This window comes from Eretmochelys imbricata, chromosome 1 (genome assembly GCF_965152235.1).
Source record: "Eretmochelys imbricata isolate rEreImb1 chromosome 1, rEreImb1.hap1, whole genome shotgun sequence".
NCBI classification, from domain to species: domain Eukaryota; kingdom Metazoa; phylum Chordata; order Testudines; family Cheloniidae; genus Eretmochelys; species Eretmochelys imbricata.
In genome coordinates this window covers 359466918-359484192 of record NC_135572.1, presented here as the reverse complement: position 1 = coordinate 359484192, position 17275 = coordinate 359466918, and the positions used below count along the sequence as shown (strand labels likewise).

The 17275-nt window shown below is 60.1% G+C and overlaps 1 protein-coding gene and 1 non-coding gene across 2 annotated transcripts in view; both read right to left on the bottom strand.

Moving 5' to 3' along the window:
- Window positions 1–17275, bottom strand: part of SND1 (staphylococcal nuclease and tudor domain containing 1) — a 501059-nt gene that overhangs the window by 37782 nt on the left and 446002 nt on the right. The window lies entirely within an intron of this gene.
- LOC144259778 (U7 small nuclear RNA) lies at window positions 13588–13644 on the bottom strand. Its single transcript, XR_013344911.1, has one exon. It is a non-coding gene; the product is annotated as a U7 small nuclear RNA (small nuclear RNA).

Sequence of the window (17275 nt, the reverse complement as noted above, 5' to 3'; positions counted from 1 at the left end):
GGCACCTGGTCTCCCAGGATGACACTCTGTCTGTGCACCTGGCAGAACTCATGCTGCTGTCTCTGAAGCACTGGCAAACTGCAACCCACCTTCCCAGGCTAGCGTGGGGCAGGAAGCCAGGGGCTGCCCCGTTCTAAAGGCATTCACTATGCTCCAGGATCCCGCAGCCCTGAGGCGATCCACGCCCAGAATCATTACAGCAGAATTCCAGAGGCCAAGAGACCATTCCCACTACTCGAGCCTGGCCCATCTGCTCCCGTTGGCAGGAAGGGGCTGAGCAGACACGGCTGGGGTGCAGCAGGGAAAGCCAAACTGCTCGGAGGGCAATGCGGAGCTGTGGTCCGGGCATGCACGGGGATCAGGGTGTAGGGGGGAGTGGGAGGTGGGGAGACTGGCATGACCAGAGGGAGGCAAGGAAGTGGACACGGGGGTCAGGGCATTTTTGACCTGGTGCCCGGGCTGCCCTGTCAGGAGGTGACAGAGTAGGGGGTGATGGTGCAGCCGGAGAGCAGAAGCTGCAGGAGGCCGAAAGGGGGTGACCCGGCTGCCAGCACCTAGCCGACGGGAGCTCGCATCCAGGCGTCCTGCACCTACGGGCGGCCAGCACGCTCTCGCAGTTATAGCCATTCCTATTGGCCTCCGAACCCCACGGTGGCTGGAAGGAACCGAGCGCGGGGCAGGGTGGTCCCACGCCCTGGGGAGGGGGAGAGGCCAGGCCGGCGGCCCTGGAGTCGCTAGCCTTGGCGGGTGGGCTGATGTGAGTGGCTCGGCTCTCGCGGCTGCTGTACTGGTGCGTTTTGCCCTCATGAACACTGCATGAGAGCTGCAGCACGGCGCTGCGTGCGGGGAGAGCCCCGCGTTCAGCCAGCCGCCTGGAGCGGACGTTCACCAGACATCAGCACTAATACAGTACCATGAATAATGGCTCGCTGGGCGCTGGAAAAGGCAGGTTTGTGTCAGCCGTGTGTGCGGCCCTGATTAATGCCGGGCCCGCCGCGTGCGTGGAGCCAGCCGTGCCTCCGAAAGAGGAGCCCGTCATCTCACTATCACTCGCATGCAGGCAACACGGCACCGTGACATGCCCTGCCCGGGCCCTGCTCCGAAGCTAAGCAGAGTCCGGGGCGTTGGAACGTGGAGGGGATCCCGAGTCGGGGCTGAACCACAGTGCCAGCGGCGAGGGCAGAGGCCGTGTATGTGTAACGCCTAGTACCCGGGCCCTGCTCTCAGCTGCTGTACGTTAATGAGGAGTGGGCTACGGGAGGAGGGCGTCTACCAAGGCGCTCAGAGCTGGGGCTTAACCCCATTGTCCCAGCCACACCCCAGCTCACGCCACAACCATCTGCCCTGCGGCATTCCCAGCTAATGCCAGCTGCAGGTGGACTCCTCATGGCGCCGGATAACCAGGTGTGGCGTCCCACCCCAGAGGTAGCCACGTTGCAGCGGGGGCTAAGCGAGCCCTGGGGAGTTTATCTCCAAGCAGCGGGCTGGAGGCGCGTCAGGAAAGGCAGGAGGCTGTTCTGAAGGGGCTCGTGCTGGGAGACACGGACTCGCAGCCACGCCCGTGAGTAAGCAGCAGAGCCCCCCTTTCCCGGCCGAATCATTGGCCGTGGGGCCTGCAGGAGGGAGCGCGCCCGTCCCCGTGCGGAGACTGAACCTACGGCCAACACCTGCCCAATTCCTGAGCGGCAGCTCCTCTGTCATAGGAACACAGGCGTGGGCCCTGCCGGGGAGCAGGCCGCAGGGAGCTGAAAGCGGCAGTGGATGGAAGGGGGGAAGAGACGCATTTGGCTGCGCGGGGGCTGCGGTGAAGCCGAGCTGGTGTGCTGGGATGTGGGGGAGGAGAACACCAAACCTGCTGACGGGGGCAGCTCTGCAGCGGCTGGGCCGTGAGGCCAGCACGATACGGGGAGCAGCCCACAGGCCTTCACAGGGGACCCGCTGCTGCAGGCCACTGCCAGAGCTGACGCTAGCCCCACCGGACACCTCTGCTGAGCCACCCATGGGCCGGGGCGGGCCAGCGCTGGGATCCCAGGCCTTTAGCACCCTGCGGAACAGAGTCCACGTGGATGCAAAGGCTATTTAACCACAGAGGGGCCGAGTGCAGCTGCTGGAGCAGCCAGCCTCACGTCTCTAGTGCCTTCTCAGACCCCTTCCCAAGCCCCCACCCTCCGAGAGGCTGGGCAAGCCGAAGGGGCAACTGAGGCACAGAGGGGGCAGTTACTGCCTGGGCACATAGCAGAGCAGTGGCATCCAGGTGGTGGTGCCCTCACCTTGACCCAGCCTCCTCCTGTGCGGTGTGACGGGCTGAGGATCCAGCACCCGACGCTGAGACGCCCCAAGACAATGCGAGTGCTGGGTCCTTCCAGCTCTTGCCATGGGAGCGGGAATCCATGGGACCCACGGCTGGGGGGTCAGGTTTGCTCCCCTCTGGGCATTAGGAGTGCAGAATGGAGGCCCTTTGGGCACATCCCAGCCCTCCCAGCCAGCCTGTGACGGGGGAAGGAGACGCAGCACATGGGCCCATCGGGATGCTAAATCCCCCATGGCTCCCACAGGGAACGGGAAGAGCCAGCCAGAGGCCAGGGCAGTCAGGTAGGTCCTGGCACCCCCGAGCAGTGCAGAGAGCCCCACGAGCAAACCCTACTGCTTCTGCAGCAAGCAGCTCCGCACACCTGGCCCAGGAGCCATTCAGGGGCTGAGCGACCCCTCGGCATCAGGCCAGGCTGCGGGCACCAAAGGTAGCCAGCGCCCACGAGGGGCTCCGGTGGCTGCCCGAGCCAGGTCTGCCCTGGGCAGCCTAGTGGCAAGAAGCGCCAATGCTGTCCTAGCCCCTGTCCTGCCCAGAACTCCCGCCCCCACAAGGGCCAAAGCCCCAGATTTCCAAAGGGGTTTAGGTATCTTGAGGGGTTTTCCAAAGTGCCTCAAGGTGACGCAGCAGGGAGGGGGGAGTGTTGACCTGGGAATGTGCCCTGGGGATGGGAGACCTGAGAGCCTGTCACCTGAGCCAGGAGGGGGAGGGGGAGGTGACACCTCTGCCCGGGAATGTGAACAAAAGGTTTATTAGACGACAGGAACATGGTCTAACACAGAGATTGTAGGTGCAGAGAACAGGACCCCTCAGCCGGGTCCATTTTGGGGGGCAGTGAGCCAGACAACCACTTCTGCCCTTCACTGCATGTCCCAGCCAGCCCCAAACTGAAACTCCCTCCAGCCCCTCCTCCTCTGGGCTTTGTTCCTTTCCCGGGCCAGGAGGTCACCGGATTCCTTTGTTCTCCAACCCTTTAGCTCTCACCTTGCAGGGGGGAAGGGCCCAGGCCATCAGTTTCATAGATTCATAGATTCATAGATATTTAGGTCAGAAGGGACCATTATGATCATCTAGTCTGACCTCCTGCACAACGCAGGCCACAGAATTTCACCCACCACTCCTACAAAAAAAACCTCACACCTATATCTGTGCTATTGAAGTCCTCAAATTGTAGTTTAAAGACCTCAAGGAGCAGAGAATCCTCCAGCAAGTGACCCGTGCCCCATGCTACAGAGGAAGGCGAAAAACCTCCAGGGCCTCTTCCAATCTGCCCTAGAGGAAAATTCCTTCCCGACCCCAAATATGGCGATCAGCTAAACCCTGAGCATATGGGCAAGATTCATCAGCCAGATACTACAGAAAATTCTTTCCCAGAAAATTCTTTCCCAGGTAACTTGGATCTTACCCCATCTAAAACCCATCACAGGCCATTGGGCCTATTTACCATGAATATTTAATTACCAAAACCATGTTATCCCATCATACCATCTCCTCCATAAACTTATCGAGTTTAATCTTAAAGCAAGATAGATCTTTTGCCCCCACTACTTCCCTCGGAAGGCTATTCCAAAACTTCACTCCTCTGATGGTTAGAAACCTTCGTCTAATTTCTAATCTAAATTTCCTAGTGGCCAGTTTATATCCATTTGTTCTTGTGTCCACATTGGTACTGAGTTTAAATAATTCCTCTCCCTCTCTGGTATTTATCCCTCTGATATATTTATAGAGAGCAATCATATCTCCCCTCAGCCTTCTTTTAGTTAGGCTAAACAAGCCAAGCTCCCTGAGTCTCCTTTCATAAGACAAGTTTTCCATTCCTCGGATCATCCTAGTAGCCCTTCTCTGTACCTGTTCCAGTTTGAATTCATCCTTCTTAAACATGGGAGACCAGAACTGCACACAGTACTCCAGGTGAGGTCTCACCAGTGCCTTATATAACGGTACTAAAACCTCCTTATCCCTACTGGAAATACCTCTCCTGATGCATCCCAAGACGATTCCAGTTGCCAGGAAACAGGGTGTCGGCCATTCTCTGTGTCCAGACCCCTGCACACACCTGCCCTCTAGGACTCTGCAATGATCATACACCCTTACCTCACCACCTAGATACTTAAGAACTGCCTAGGGGAAACTGAGGCACCCCCACACTATTCAGAGGAAACATTAAGAACAGTCCCACTCTGTCACACTGAGCAAGTTGGCACCGATGCCCACTGAAATCAACCGACCTCTGGAGGTGGTTTCGGGGAGCAGAGCCGTGCTCAGCCTCACGGCCAAAGGCAGAACGAGACCCGGTGGCTGGAGCTGAAGCTAGGGAGATTCAGATTCAAGTGCACAGTTCAGGTAAGAGGGTTCTGGAATGACAGGGCAGGGGATGTGGGGCGTTCTCCTGTGAACCCAGCTTGGGCGGCTCTTTCCAAGGACTCGCTGCAGGAGTCCCTGGGGGAGGGTCCCTGACCTGACCCCTGCTCTCCAGCTGCAGGAACATTTCACTGTGCACACAACACAATGTACCACGTGTCCGGACAGCGCCAGCTCCAGCCCTCGGCTGCCCCAGGCCAGGCAGGGGCTGGCCCTTTGACTTTGTCCCACCCCACTGCAGGAAGGGTCCTGCCAGCCCGGCTGCCGTCCAGACTCTTGGCCTTTCCAAGCCAGCCAGAGGGAGGAGACACAAACAGTTCCCACCAGCTTCACTCCTTGAGACAACCGCTGCAGATGGGGGAGAGTTGTCCTCTGCCAGGCCACATGGCCCCGGCCGCCCTACAGCTCCCCCCTTCTCCAGCACAGCAAGCTCAGACTCTGCGATGCAACCACGCCGGCTCACCCCACGCCGGCTCACTGCCCCACTGCCACGTCACCACCGCTTGCAGGGGCCAGGGCCTTCCGTGCCCCCACACGCTGTGGGTGTGCTGTAAGAGCCACCCTCCCCTGCCTGCGCCGTGGGGCAGCCCGAGGCGGGAAGACGCCGGGTGCGGTGGCAGCCGGCAGAGCGGCACACCTCCCCCAGCCAGGCCAGGCCAACGGCTGCGTTGATCGCCCAGCGCATCTCCCCAAGTACTGGGCCTGGCAGCAGAGGCACCCGCCCCCTGAGAAGGTGTCGATTGCCGCTCGGGAAGATGCGGGGTTGTCTCTGCTGCGTGGTGATGAACGGGCGGGTGTGGCCTGTTCCAGGGATAAAGGGAGACTTGGCAGGCTGGGGACACGGCTGCGGCGGCTGCTGCTGCTGCTCAGAGCTGGGCTTGGAGTCCTTGGAGGGGTGGGCGGGGGGCTACCAATGCAGTCTCGCCTCTGGCTTCCGGCAGCGATCCAGGCCCTTTCTTATCTCCGGTGCCCAGCTCACGAAAGCTCTCCCCTGCTGTGCCGCAGATGGCTCTGGCTGGCGCGCCGGTCCCCTCGCACGGCCTTGGGGGACAGGTGTTCGCGGCAGGGGCTTCCATCTGAGCCAGTCATTCCCAGTCCGAGCGCGGGGTCGGGCCCATCGCTGCCCAGCCCCACGTCCCAGGCTTCCCCACTGCTGGCTGTCGCAGGTAACGCGGCCGCAGCCCTGCTCCTCGGCAGGCCGGGAAGTAGCCATCTCAGCCCACGTTCCCGGCCCAGCCTGTGAGCACCGGCGAAAGCCACAACCTGCCGAGGGCTGCCCTTTTGCCAGGCAGCGTGCCAGGGCCCGCGGGGGCTCCAGGGCAGGGCAGCATGCTTGCTGCCATTGAGACATTCGAAGCGGAGAGGAGATACCTGCCATCCGCAGCCTGTCCCCCCGAGACGCTGTGGAGAAGGCAGAAACCTCTGGAGTCCAAGTGCTCCCTGGTGCAGACTTGCTCAGCCAGGGTCCAGGGAAGGGAGCTCCGGAGACACGGTCGTTCCCCCTCTTCTAGGCACATGCAGCTGCACTCCCTCTGCCCACCAAGGAGAGCCGACTTCCAAACCCCATCGCTGAACCCCCGCGGATTTATCGCTGCGTGGAGGAGGAAATTTAAAACCCAGAACCAGGCCGCTGGCCAACAGATCAGGGAGCTAGTTCCCCATTAGAATAACTGCACACTCCACATATCCCGCTTATGAAACTAAATCTTTAAAGCAGTATTCCCCTCCCTCCCCCCAGACACTGCTCATGGTTTTTGCCTCACCTTTCCGAGCACATTCATCACCCCATTCTCCTGCCCCGGTCGAGATCGGCTTTGCAGTGACAAACTGCTGAGCAGTGCCCACGGTTGGCCTCGCGCACTCCGCGGCGCAGGGGATGGCTCGGAAGCCAGGGAGGCGAGATTTAGTGCCTTGGCTGCGGCTCATCAGCGAGGGAGGGGGGCAAGGCACAGGAGACAGGATGACGAATTTAAGAACTGGCGGGGTCGGAGGCCCAGCCAGTCTGGCTAATAAAAGCGAAAGCTCCCGGGACCCAGCGCTGCTATTAATGTCACCCCTCATGCATATGAGATATTTATACACAAATAAATCCACGCTGCAGGACGCTGAGCGAGGACTTGTGCACAAGAATTGGACATCACGAACCAGAGCAAAACAAGGAAAGCCCCTGACCTCCCTACCCAGTGTGGCCCCCTTCCCAGGAATCCCGCAGGCCAATAGCTTCCTGCCACAGAGCCAAGCTGTCACGGAGTCCCCGGGCGATGCTCTGGAACTGCTCCCCATGAAGCCAGTCAGGACTCTGGGGAAGTCTCCTTTCTGTGAGCAGCCTGTCTGCAGGACACAAAGCTCACCCGGCTCCACCTTCCTGGGTCTGACCTCGGAGCATTCAGCATCCTCTGCCCCTCCGTGCACTTCCCCCAGCGAGTCCACCCAGGTGGGGTCCTGGGGAAGCCAGAGGGTCCTGCCCCCCAACTCCGCAGTCAGACGGGACTCTCAGCCAGCCAGTAAAACAGGTTTATTAGATGACAGGAACATGTAGGTGCAGAGAACAGTACCCCTCAGCCGGATCCATTTTGGGGGGCAGTGAGCCAGACAACCCCGTCTGCACTTCACTCCATGTCCCCAGCCAGCCTCAAACTGCCTCCCTGTCCAGCCCCTCCTCCTCTGGGCTTTGTCTCTTTCCCGGACCAGGAGGTAATCGGATTCCTTTGCTCTCCAATCCTTTAGCTCTCACCTGGCAGGGGGGAAGGGCCCAGGCCATCAGTTTCCAGGAAACAGGGTGTCGGCCATTCTCTGTGTCCAGACCCCTGCACACACCTGCCCTCTACGGCTCTGCAATGATCATACACCCTTACCACACCCCCTAGATACTTAAGAACTGCCTAGGGGAAACTGAGGCACTCCCACAATATTCAGAGAAAACATTAAGAACAGTCCCACTTCGTCACATCTCTCCCCCCTTCGAGATCGAACTGAGCGGGGTCACTTTAGCCAGTGACCTGGGGAAGTTCGACCCCACCAACGTTTCCATGGATGCCCCAGCATCTCTCCCACTGCTTAGCATCGGCTTGCATCAGCCCCACACCCAGCCCTGCGTCTGAGGCATCGGTGAACACCATAGAGGCCTTGGCAAAGTCTGGGTTTACCGGACTTACCGGGCCCTGGATTAGAGCCTCCTTCACCACACAGAGAGCCCTTTGGCACTGCTTGGTCCACATGAGCTCGTAAGGCTTCCCCTTCTTACACAGCTGGGGAGCTCAAGTGGGGTACAAACCTCCAGGAGTACCCCGCCATCCCAATAAAGGCCTGGCCCTGTTCCTTGGTCTGGGGAACAGGCCAATCTCTGATTATCTCCACTTTACACTTTTCAGCTTTTACCATCAGTCCTGCCTCCTTGAGGCAGCCCAGCACCCTCTTCACCTGGGACACATACTGTTCACTTACAGAATTGGCATGGAGACATTACCAGATAAAAGGTCAGAAGCATTCTCCTTCCCTTTGCCACACACAAGTTCAGGAATCTTTTCCTTCTTGCTACAGGTTACCACACCCTCAGTAGGTAACACAATCACACACCTTCATGTTCTCCTTGTGCCCTGGCTAGGATCTCACCCTGATCAGACAGAGTTGCTGCACCCTTTCCAACAACACACTAGCAACAGGCAAAATACAAGCACCAGAATTGTCTGGTCTCTGGGATTTTACATAGACACTAACTGGATGCGACCTAGTTACAGGGCCATTCTCCCGAGCAGACACAAACTTAGGACCATTCCCTTCCTGGGCTTTAGCTGAATCCAGAACCAGCTCTGAGACAACTGCACGACCCTCAACCATCACAGGCTGAAAGGCCCCTTCTGTCTGCTCCACAGATGAAGAAGAGCCGGACACACTTTCTCCTTTCCCAGACACACAGCTTGGGATCTCATTCCCCTTGTCCCAGCACACAAGGCTGGTCACAGACAACTGCTTGGAGATCAGGGTAGCTCCCTCCATAGGCAAGTCAATACCCCTGACAGACACAGGCACGTTTCCTTCCCCGTCACAATTCTCCACCCAGGTAACAAGTAAGGTCCCGGGACACTCAGCTTCCACTCTCCTCGCCTTCCCACCCTGCTGACTGGACACAGCCATCAGCTCACAAGGCTGCCTAGGCTCATCCAGACTTTCCTTACCAAGCACCTTGCCACTCCCCACAGATCCCCTGCCCTGCCTGTGTCTGCCCCCCTGTGCTCAGCGCTGCCCTTGCTGTCCCAGTGGGGGTAGGCAGCGAGCTCGCTGCTTTCCTCACTGCATCAGAGCCAGCCTGAGCCCCCTCTCCGGTGGGCAAGGGGGCAGGGAACATCTCTGTCCCATCCAGCCCCAGGGGTCTGGTTACAGGCAGGCAGGTATCCTAATCCTAGCCACTCCTCCCCCTTGCCAGCCAGGTCATCTGTATTTTCACTGACCATTTCCGTCTCCGCCGATTGGTTCCCTGGATTCAAATGCAAACCCTTGGCCATTACAGGAGCAGGGCCTGGATCCTGTCCCACCCCCCAAAAGGGTCTCACAGCCGATATCGTGGAGAACTCCAACAACCAGCCAGCCCGACCCCTCCAGGGTCTACACAGGGATCTGGGCCATAGGCAGGGCGAGGGGCTTCGTCCCTGGGACCCTCACCCAGCTCACACAGCCCCTCAGCATCTGAGGCTGCACCACCCAGGGCCTGACAACAGTTCTCTCTGTCCCAGAATCTCGCCACCCCAGGAATGTCTCCCCCTTGACCATCACCTTCCGCTCCCACTGTGGGTCAGAAGGGCCCGACCCCAGGAAACTCCACACAGACATATAGGTAGGGGTCAGGAGTGGGAGCCTGTCCACCTCCCCACCCATCTGGCTGGCTGATGCAGGGCGCCGGGGGGGTCTGGCTGCACCTCCAGACAGATCAGCTCTGATGGGCGATCTTCACCTCAAAACAGCCCCCCGCTCTTTATCTCTTCCCGTTCATTTCTTCTCCTGCAGTCCCTGCCAGCTCCTCCTCAGCAAGGGACTCCGGCCGCACATGCCCGTGGAAGACAGAGCGCACACCGGGCAGCTGGGAAGTGAGCGTCTCCTACCGCCTGTCTGGTGGGGCCTGGCCGAGGGTATGTCACCTCTGGAGCCCTGCTGCTAACTGCCCCACGTAGGACCATGAGCTCCAGGGTACAGACCCCTCTCCCCGCACATGCGCTTCCCGAAGATCACGCTGACCAGTGTGACACGGGTTTTGGGCAGAGACCTTGCCCAGTGAACTAGAACAGACCTCGAGGGTCCCTTATGAGCCTCTGTGCTCTCTGCCAGCAGGTCCTTGGGTCAGAGAGGGTCCTGCCCCAGCAGGCAACAGACCCAAGAGTCTCAGTCTCTGCTCAAGATGGCACAGGCAGGCCAGGACCTGTCCCAGGCAGGGACTGAGGGGCACATGTAAGCTGAGCTTTGGTCTTCTGGGAAGGCCTGGTGCTGCGTGTACGGGCAGGGATCCATGCGGCTGCTGCGTCACACACACAACCAGGAGCACAATGCCGGCCATTCACAGCAGTATGGGGACCGGTTCAAGTTCCCCCGTCTGGCCTTGGCAGGGCTTGGGGGTTACAGCTCCCCTGGCACTTCTGGGACCCCCCAGAGATTGCCCCACCAATCTGCAGACAGGTGAGAACCAGCTGCAGGCCAGCTCCAAGTCCTGTGTCTAGGGCGACATGGCCCTGACATGCAGCTGCCATTGTCCCTCGGAAGCCAGTGCCGATCCAGCTCTGCTGCACCGCAGACTTCTCCCGGAGCCCCGCTGCCCCCCAGGGGAGCAGGTCTGCAGCCCCTCCTTAGCCCAGACTCCCTGCTGCAGCGGGTTCAGCAGGGCAGCAAGAGAGACAGCAACTCTTCTGCTAGGAGCACTGTCAGCTGTCATATCCGGCCAGGCCGGAAAGCTTCGCGGCTGAATGTTCGACAAGCCTTGTCAGGTAAACACGCGGGCACTTGTCTGTCATGCTAACACCTCTCCCCTGACAAGCCTCTATCAGCTCTGGGGCTTATCTGCAGAGCGCGTCAACCCCCTGCCAGAGAGAGACAGCTCCGGACCTGCCGCGGAAACGTTACCGGGAAGCTAGGTCTTATCCCAGCCGGCGCCCTCCCACCGCTCGCAGCGTGCTCTCCCCAGCCCAGCCTGGCACAATGGGTGCCCTCCCCAAGCTTGCAGCACACTCTCCCTGGCCTAGCCTGGCACAGCGCCCCACTCCTGGGACTCCCCGCTACCCAGCAAGCAGAAAGAGCTACCCAATGATTGAACAGAATTGCTGATTGTAAGAGGCCATAACGATGCCCCAGTCTGACCTCCTGCACGGCACGTGCCAGGGAACCACATCCAGCCCGTATCTTGTGATTGAGCTAGCCCATGTCAGACCCCTCCACCTGTCTGTCACTGCCCCCTGCAATTACTGGCATGATCGGCATCACAAGGAACTCCCCAAGTCCCCAGCCGTTCGAGGCCTGTTGCGTTGGGTGCTGCCTGGAGAGCACGACAAACTCTGAATAGCCAAAACAGACCAAAGGTGGGAGGGAAACAGGCCCAGCAAGGAGAAGAGACCTGACCAAGGTCACCCACAGACCAGTGACAGAGCTGGGCATAGAACCCATGTAACCCAAGCCCCTGCCAGCGGCCTGCCACGGGGCCATGGTGCCTCTCTGTGGCCATGTGATCTGCTCCCCATCACCCTCCCGTCCTCCCGCACTGCGAGCTGCATGAGGAGAGGACCGTCCCTGTGTGCCAGCCTGGGCAGCACCCTCCTCTGGATCCACAGGCCAAAAGGGACCCCGGGGATTAACCTCATGTAAGCCCCGGCACAGCCCAGGCCAGAGACCTGCCCCACAGCCACTCCTAGAGCAGAGTGGTTAGAAAACCAGCCAATCTGCACTGGGTGAATTGTCCCAATGGTTAATTACTGTCACCGCTAACAAGTTACTCCTTATGTCCAGTCTGAATTGGTCTCGCTTCAACTTCCAGCCATAGGCCCCCTCCCATGCCTGGCAACCCACACCCCAGCAGGGGGCAGCAGCAGGACCCCCAATCTGGAAGCACAAGCCTCTACCGCTCGGCAGCCCTGCGGGAGGAGGAGAGAGCTGCCCGGCGTTTGCGTGGGCGACCCCCGCACTGCAGCAACGCCGGGCACCAAGGCTCTTACTCTGCAGAACACCGCAGCCTTGGTGCTGCTCGGTGCCGTCCGCAGCCGAGGACGGGGCCAGCGACGCAGACAGAGGACACTTGGGTGACCCTCTCACGTGGCCCTGGCTCCGGAGCAGGCAGGGGACCAAGAAGCACCTTGAGAGGGCTTCTGTGTGCCGGGCGTAGCAAGGGGAGCGCTGCATGGCCACCGCCCGGCGGGTATCTGGTGCAGCTCGCGCTGCCTCTGGTGGGGAGGAAGGTCCGAAGTGCACCGTGACTTGCACGTGCTGCCTCTCCTGGGCCGGCCTCAAAGGGGCTTACAAAGCAGGGCTGACCAGGACTCGGGGCGAGCTATTACTGGGGGGTGCGCAGGAGCTGGCAGCACGAACCCTCGCCCCTGGGCAGCGGCTCGAGGCAGGAGAGGAACCCCTGCGGCTCCCACACAGCTAGAAGTGACCAGGCCGGCTAGAAGCGCGGTGACAGCTGCCACCGATAGGAGAACAGCAGACCCCCTCCCTGGCCCCCGGGGACGTGAGGCCCTGGCAGACCTCCCCAGCTAAGCTACGAAGTGGGGGTTGCGGACCAGGATGGGAGCATGTGAAGAATTGGTCTCCGCACACCGACCCCAGCCTCTCCCCACTCCCACTGCTGAGCTAGAGCGCGGGAGAACACTCCTTCGAAGCGCTGGGGAGAGCGTCTCATCAGCACGCCTGCGCCCGCAGCCCGGCGTCCTGCGCCCACGCTCACCGCCAGGGAAGGGAACACGGCTCAGAGCGTTGAAAGGTTCCCCTTTGGCCCGGGCTTTGAACGTCACATGGCTCCGGCTGCTTTCTGCTCTCCACCAACTGGGGCTTCTGGCAGCACAAGCTGGAGCTCACGTGGGGCTTTCTGCTGCCCGGGGGCAGGGAATCCCCTAGAGAGCAAGCCGGGGGGTGGAAGCAAGCCCAGGAAAGGAAGCCCAGCTGTTCAGCCAGCGGTGGGGTGGGAGCACGTGGGCAGGAATACTGGATGGGCGAGTTCTCCAGCACCAGACCCTACCTTGGGATGTGCTGCCCTCCGAACTACAGAGCCCGTGAAAAATTCACACACAAGCAACGCTAACTCATTGTGGGGGAGAACTCCACCATCCCAGCACCACTGACCAACCTGCAACCTCCAGGGTCTCTGGCCCCCAGCAGCGGTGACTTCCCTGCAGCGTAATCAGGCTGCCAATCCCGGCAAGTGGCTCTGTGCAGATCCCAGCAGCCACAAGGAGCGACCAATGGGCATCGTCTGAGTCTGCAGCCCCCAAAAGATGTGGGGAAGGAGCCCTGCTCTGATGGCTGCATGACTGACGGCCAGATGGGGTCGATGGACCTGTTCTGCTGGGGGAAGGAGCAGACTTGGTTGATTTATAACCTCCACACTGGGGTGTTTAAAGACACCCTGCGCCAGGCTCACCTGCCGTTCCCTGCAGCCACCTTTACCGGTATTCACCCCCAGCAAACCGAACAGGCAGCAGAAAAGGGACCCAAGCACTGTCCTTGGTGGGAAAACGCTGCGTTAGTGAGTGCCCGATGACCGAGGAGACGCACAAGGGTGGGAATACGCCCTGATTAAGCCGGCTCAGCAGCCTTGCGAGGCTCTGGGAGGGGCTATACAAGCTTAACACAGCAAGTTCCAAACGGTACAATGGCTTTCTTCACGCCGGTCGGCTTTTGCCAAGCCACAGTGTGAGGAAAATCAGAAACCCAGCCCTGCCCTGCCGCATGGGGGCTCCACGCCCCAGCACGGAGCCTGCAGGACAAACTCTGGCAGAGCATTACCGGCTTTCCCGGCCACGCTGCCTCGGGAGGTTGGGTTGGTGTGGTTATGGTGCTGGTGCCCTGCGGGGCATCCATGCCACCTGTCCCCGTGCTCAGCACCCACAGTTAGAGCTGGAGTTTCCAAAGAGCCCAGCTCCCATTTAGGCAGGCTAGTAAGCAGCCAGGTCTTGTGATGGGCTCAGAGGAGCCTCCCATAGGCACGGGAGACTGGCAGAGGGAGTGGCATCCAGCCTGCCCAGCTGGCACACGCATCCTCCTCCAGCCATGCAGCCAAGCACTGGGATCTCACCCACGGAGCCACAGAAGGTCTGTCTACACCGCACGGTATACCTGTGTCTGTGGGACTGGACGTGTGCACTTGGTGTTTCCAAGCTCATGCCCGAGCGTGTGCACTGCATTGCAAACCCGAGTCTCCAGCAGCCGGACCCTGGTGTCTCAGGCATGTTAACGTCCACACTGCACGGAACAGACCTTCTGACTCGGGGCTGAGGCTTGAGTTGCGTCCACACTGCAAAATGACAGGGCTTGGACCTGAGTCGCAGAGGGACTTGCCTCTGCCCCCCACCTGGCAGCGTCCTAGGAGCCAGGCCCTGTACTTGCTGATCCCTCAGGTTGACTTGTGCGTGGACGGGAGTGGGGTTTGGGCTCAAACCCGAGTCAGAGCCCAGGCTAAGGGTGCAGAAGCAGACACACTCAGAGCTCAGGTGTGCTAATGGGGACACACCAGAGGCCAAAGCCCTGCGGAAGGAGACCAGGAGAGTTGCGGGGGTGGGGATGGGGGTGTGGAGAGGGGCAGGCCCCCATTGGTGGAGAGCCCTGGGTGGATGAGATTCTGGGAAGCAGAAGCAGTTACATCTGACTGCTGCAGGGGAAGGGGGTGCAAGGTTGCTCCAGCAGCAGCCCCAGCCTAGGAAGGTCTGTCAGGTTATATTAGCACCAGAGACTTGGCCCTCCCGGCAGCCGACCAGCAGGCGAAAGAACAGCATGTTCCCCCTCCTCGCACCCACACTTGCCCTGGCTCCACGAGTCCCCCCGGGCAGCTCCAGCGGCACAGCCATGGCAGGAGTGCTAGGCTCGGTTCTGGGCGTGCATGCAGAGCGCGCCCAGCCAGCCCCGCACCCCAATGACACGCCACCGCTGCCCGGGCAGGCCCACCAACTTCCCACCCAACCCTGGCTGTTAGGAGCAGAGGAGAGCCAGGGCCAGCCCAGCGCCCCCCACGGGTCGAGCCGCACCCGGCGGGCAGATTTCAGGGCCGGCCCAGTGCAGACACACCATGATATAAGCCCAGGGACAAAGCAGCCGCCAACGCCCACTGTGCCGCACGCTCTGCACCGTGGGCAGTGCCCGCAGGGGGAACCTGTCTGGGTGGGTGTTCCGACCTCAGCTGCTCTGCCCCCTGCAGACGTGGGCTCTGAGACGCCCTGGCAGGCAGAAGGCCGAGCTGTGCTCCAAAGCTACAGCAACGAAGAATGAAATTTACAAGCGATGAACTAGGGGCCTGGACTACCCACTACCCGGGAAGCTACCCTGATCTGTAAGCCTTGGCGCTGCTGGAGAGCACCGGCCACCTCCTCCCCTCTCCTGCACACACCAGCCTTCAGCGCGTGTCCCCTTCGGATGGGGGCACCAGCGCCCTCTGCCAGGGAACCTGCCCGCGGGATGGGTGGTCACTGGTGTCTGGAACTGGCTCCTAGCTGGGCGGGGGAGGCGACCCCTTGCTCGGCACCCTGCCCCACACCATTCAGACCCTTTTCTCCAGCTCAGCCCAGTTAGCAGAAACTGAAACCCTACAATATCCAGCGCGTCAACCCAGCTGAGCCTTCCTGCCAGAGCCCCACGCCCTGGCCCACGAGCAGCGCAAAGGGCAGGCTGTCTCCAGGACCTGCTCGGAGGGAAGAGGCCCACGGATCGATAGCGTGGCGTGTGCGCTCGCTGAGTCAGGGACCCCAACCCCCTGCAGCCATAGCGACACCCTGGGATTTCCAACAGAAGCCTGCCTTCAAGCAGAGTCTAGAAACCCCTTCCTCGCTCAGCAGCAGCGAAGGAGCGGAGCCTGGGTGTGTTCGTGATTATACTACACTCGGGCGGAGCACGCAGTGGGACCAGGCCCCCATGGTGCCGGGCGCTGCACAGACACCTGGAAAGGCAGCCCGCCCCCCATAGCTCAGAGTCTGCACAGACAAGGAATGGGGGTTACTACTCCCTGAGCACCGAGACAGCCGGCGACAGGCCCGGGACAGTGGCGGAGCTGTGGAACACGCCCCGCCGGTGCCTTAGCCACCAGGCCCCTCGTCCTCTCCCAACAGGGCGCAAGCCACCCAGGATCACCGTCACCCTCCACCATGGCCAGGGAGCTCAAGTGCCGCTGGGTTCTGCCCTGACCCCGAGTTCAATTCAGAGCCCGGCGTTCCAGGGTACAGGCCCCTTCTTGTATCGAGACTGATGGCCCCGTTCCTGGATGCACGACTTTCTGTTTCCCCAAGCGCTCTGGGGGATGCACCGGCCTCAGCATTATTTGTTGCTCCAGCCGGTACTGGGTCATCCGCCACGTTTCCAGCAAGGGCTCTCCATTTCCTTGGGGATGATTGCTGAAGCTGCTGAATGGCACTGGGCTGAGCCCTGACCCTTGCAGGACCTCCGGGGGACACCCAGTCTGATTTACAGTTACTTCTTCAGAGCCAGCAGGTGGCCAGTTTTACCCCATTTGATACGGGACGCAGGGTTTTTTATGGTGTGAATGTTTTTAATCAGAATGTTGAGGAAGGCAAGTCAGATGCCATATAAAGTCCAAGTTGCCACAAACTCATGTCTCATCACAGACCCAATCACAGTTGCCCAAGACCCATTTCTGTAATGCCAGGCGGACTGGCATTGATTATGCTGCCATCCCTTAATTCAGCCAGTGCGTCCCATATCAGCCTTTCCATGATTTTGCCCAGGATCAAGATCAGGCGATCCAGCCTATAGTTACTCAGCTCATTCCATTTGCCCCTTTCACACAGTGGCATGTTAGCTTTTCCCATCCCTCTGGGACTTCCCCAATGTTCCACGATTTGTTAAACATCAGCGGCTGAAAGAGCCGAGTCTTTTAATACTCTGGGAAGCCAGTTATCTGGTCCAGGCTATCTAAAAACGTTTCACTTTAGCAGTTACTATTTAACACCCCACCTCATTACTGGAGCGAGTCTGAGATGGGAGAGATGCATTCCTGTTCCTCCCTCCTCAGCCCTGGCTCCATGGGCTCCAACAGCCCTTCCAGATCAGTGATGGGGGCTTCCAATCTTGCTGCCCAGACTTTAAACATCTCAAACAATATCCTCGTCTCCAGGGGCCCTGCTGACTCAGGAGCATGGGGGAGAAGGCAGGATTTACCCAGCAGGAGCAACAGAATGGGGTCTTCCGAGGCCACAGCAATCGCACCTCTGAGGGAACAGGGTACTGCACCCCCAGGAGCACAGAAGCACCCCTATAGAGTACTGGCTGAGCAGCCAAGGGAATTGCTTACCCAGCCACAGAGTGCAGCTGCAGGAGCTGGTTATACAGTGACCCCTCATCCGGCACTGAGATTTGGCCCCTCTGGGGTGGGACGCAGTGGCTGTTTATACAGGAAACCCTCACCTGACGCTGAGC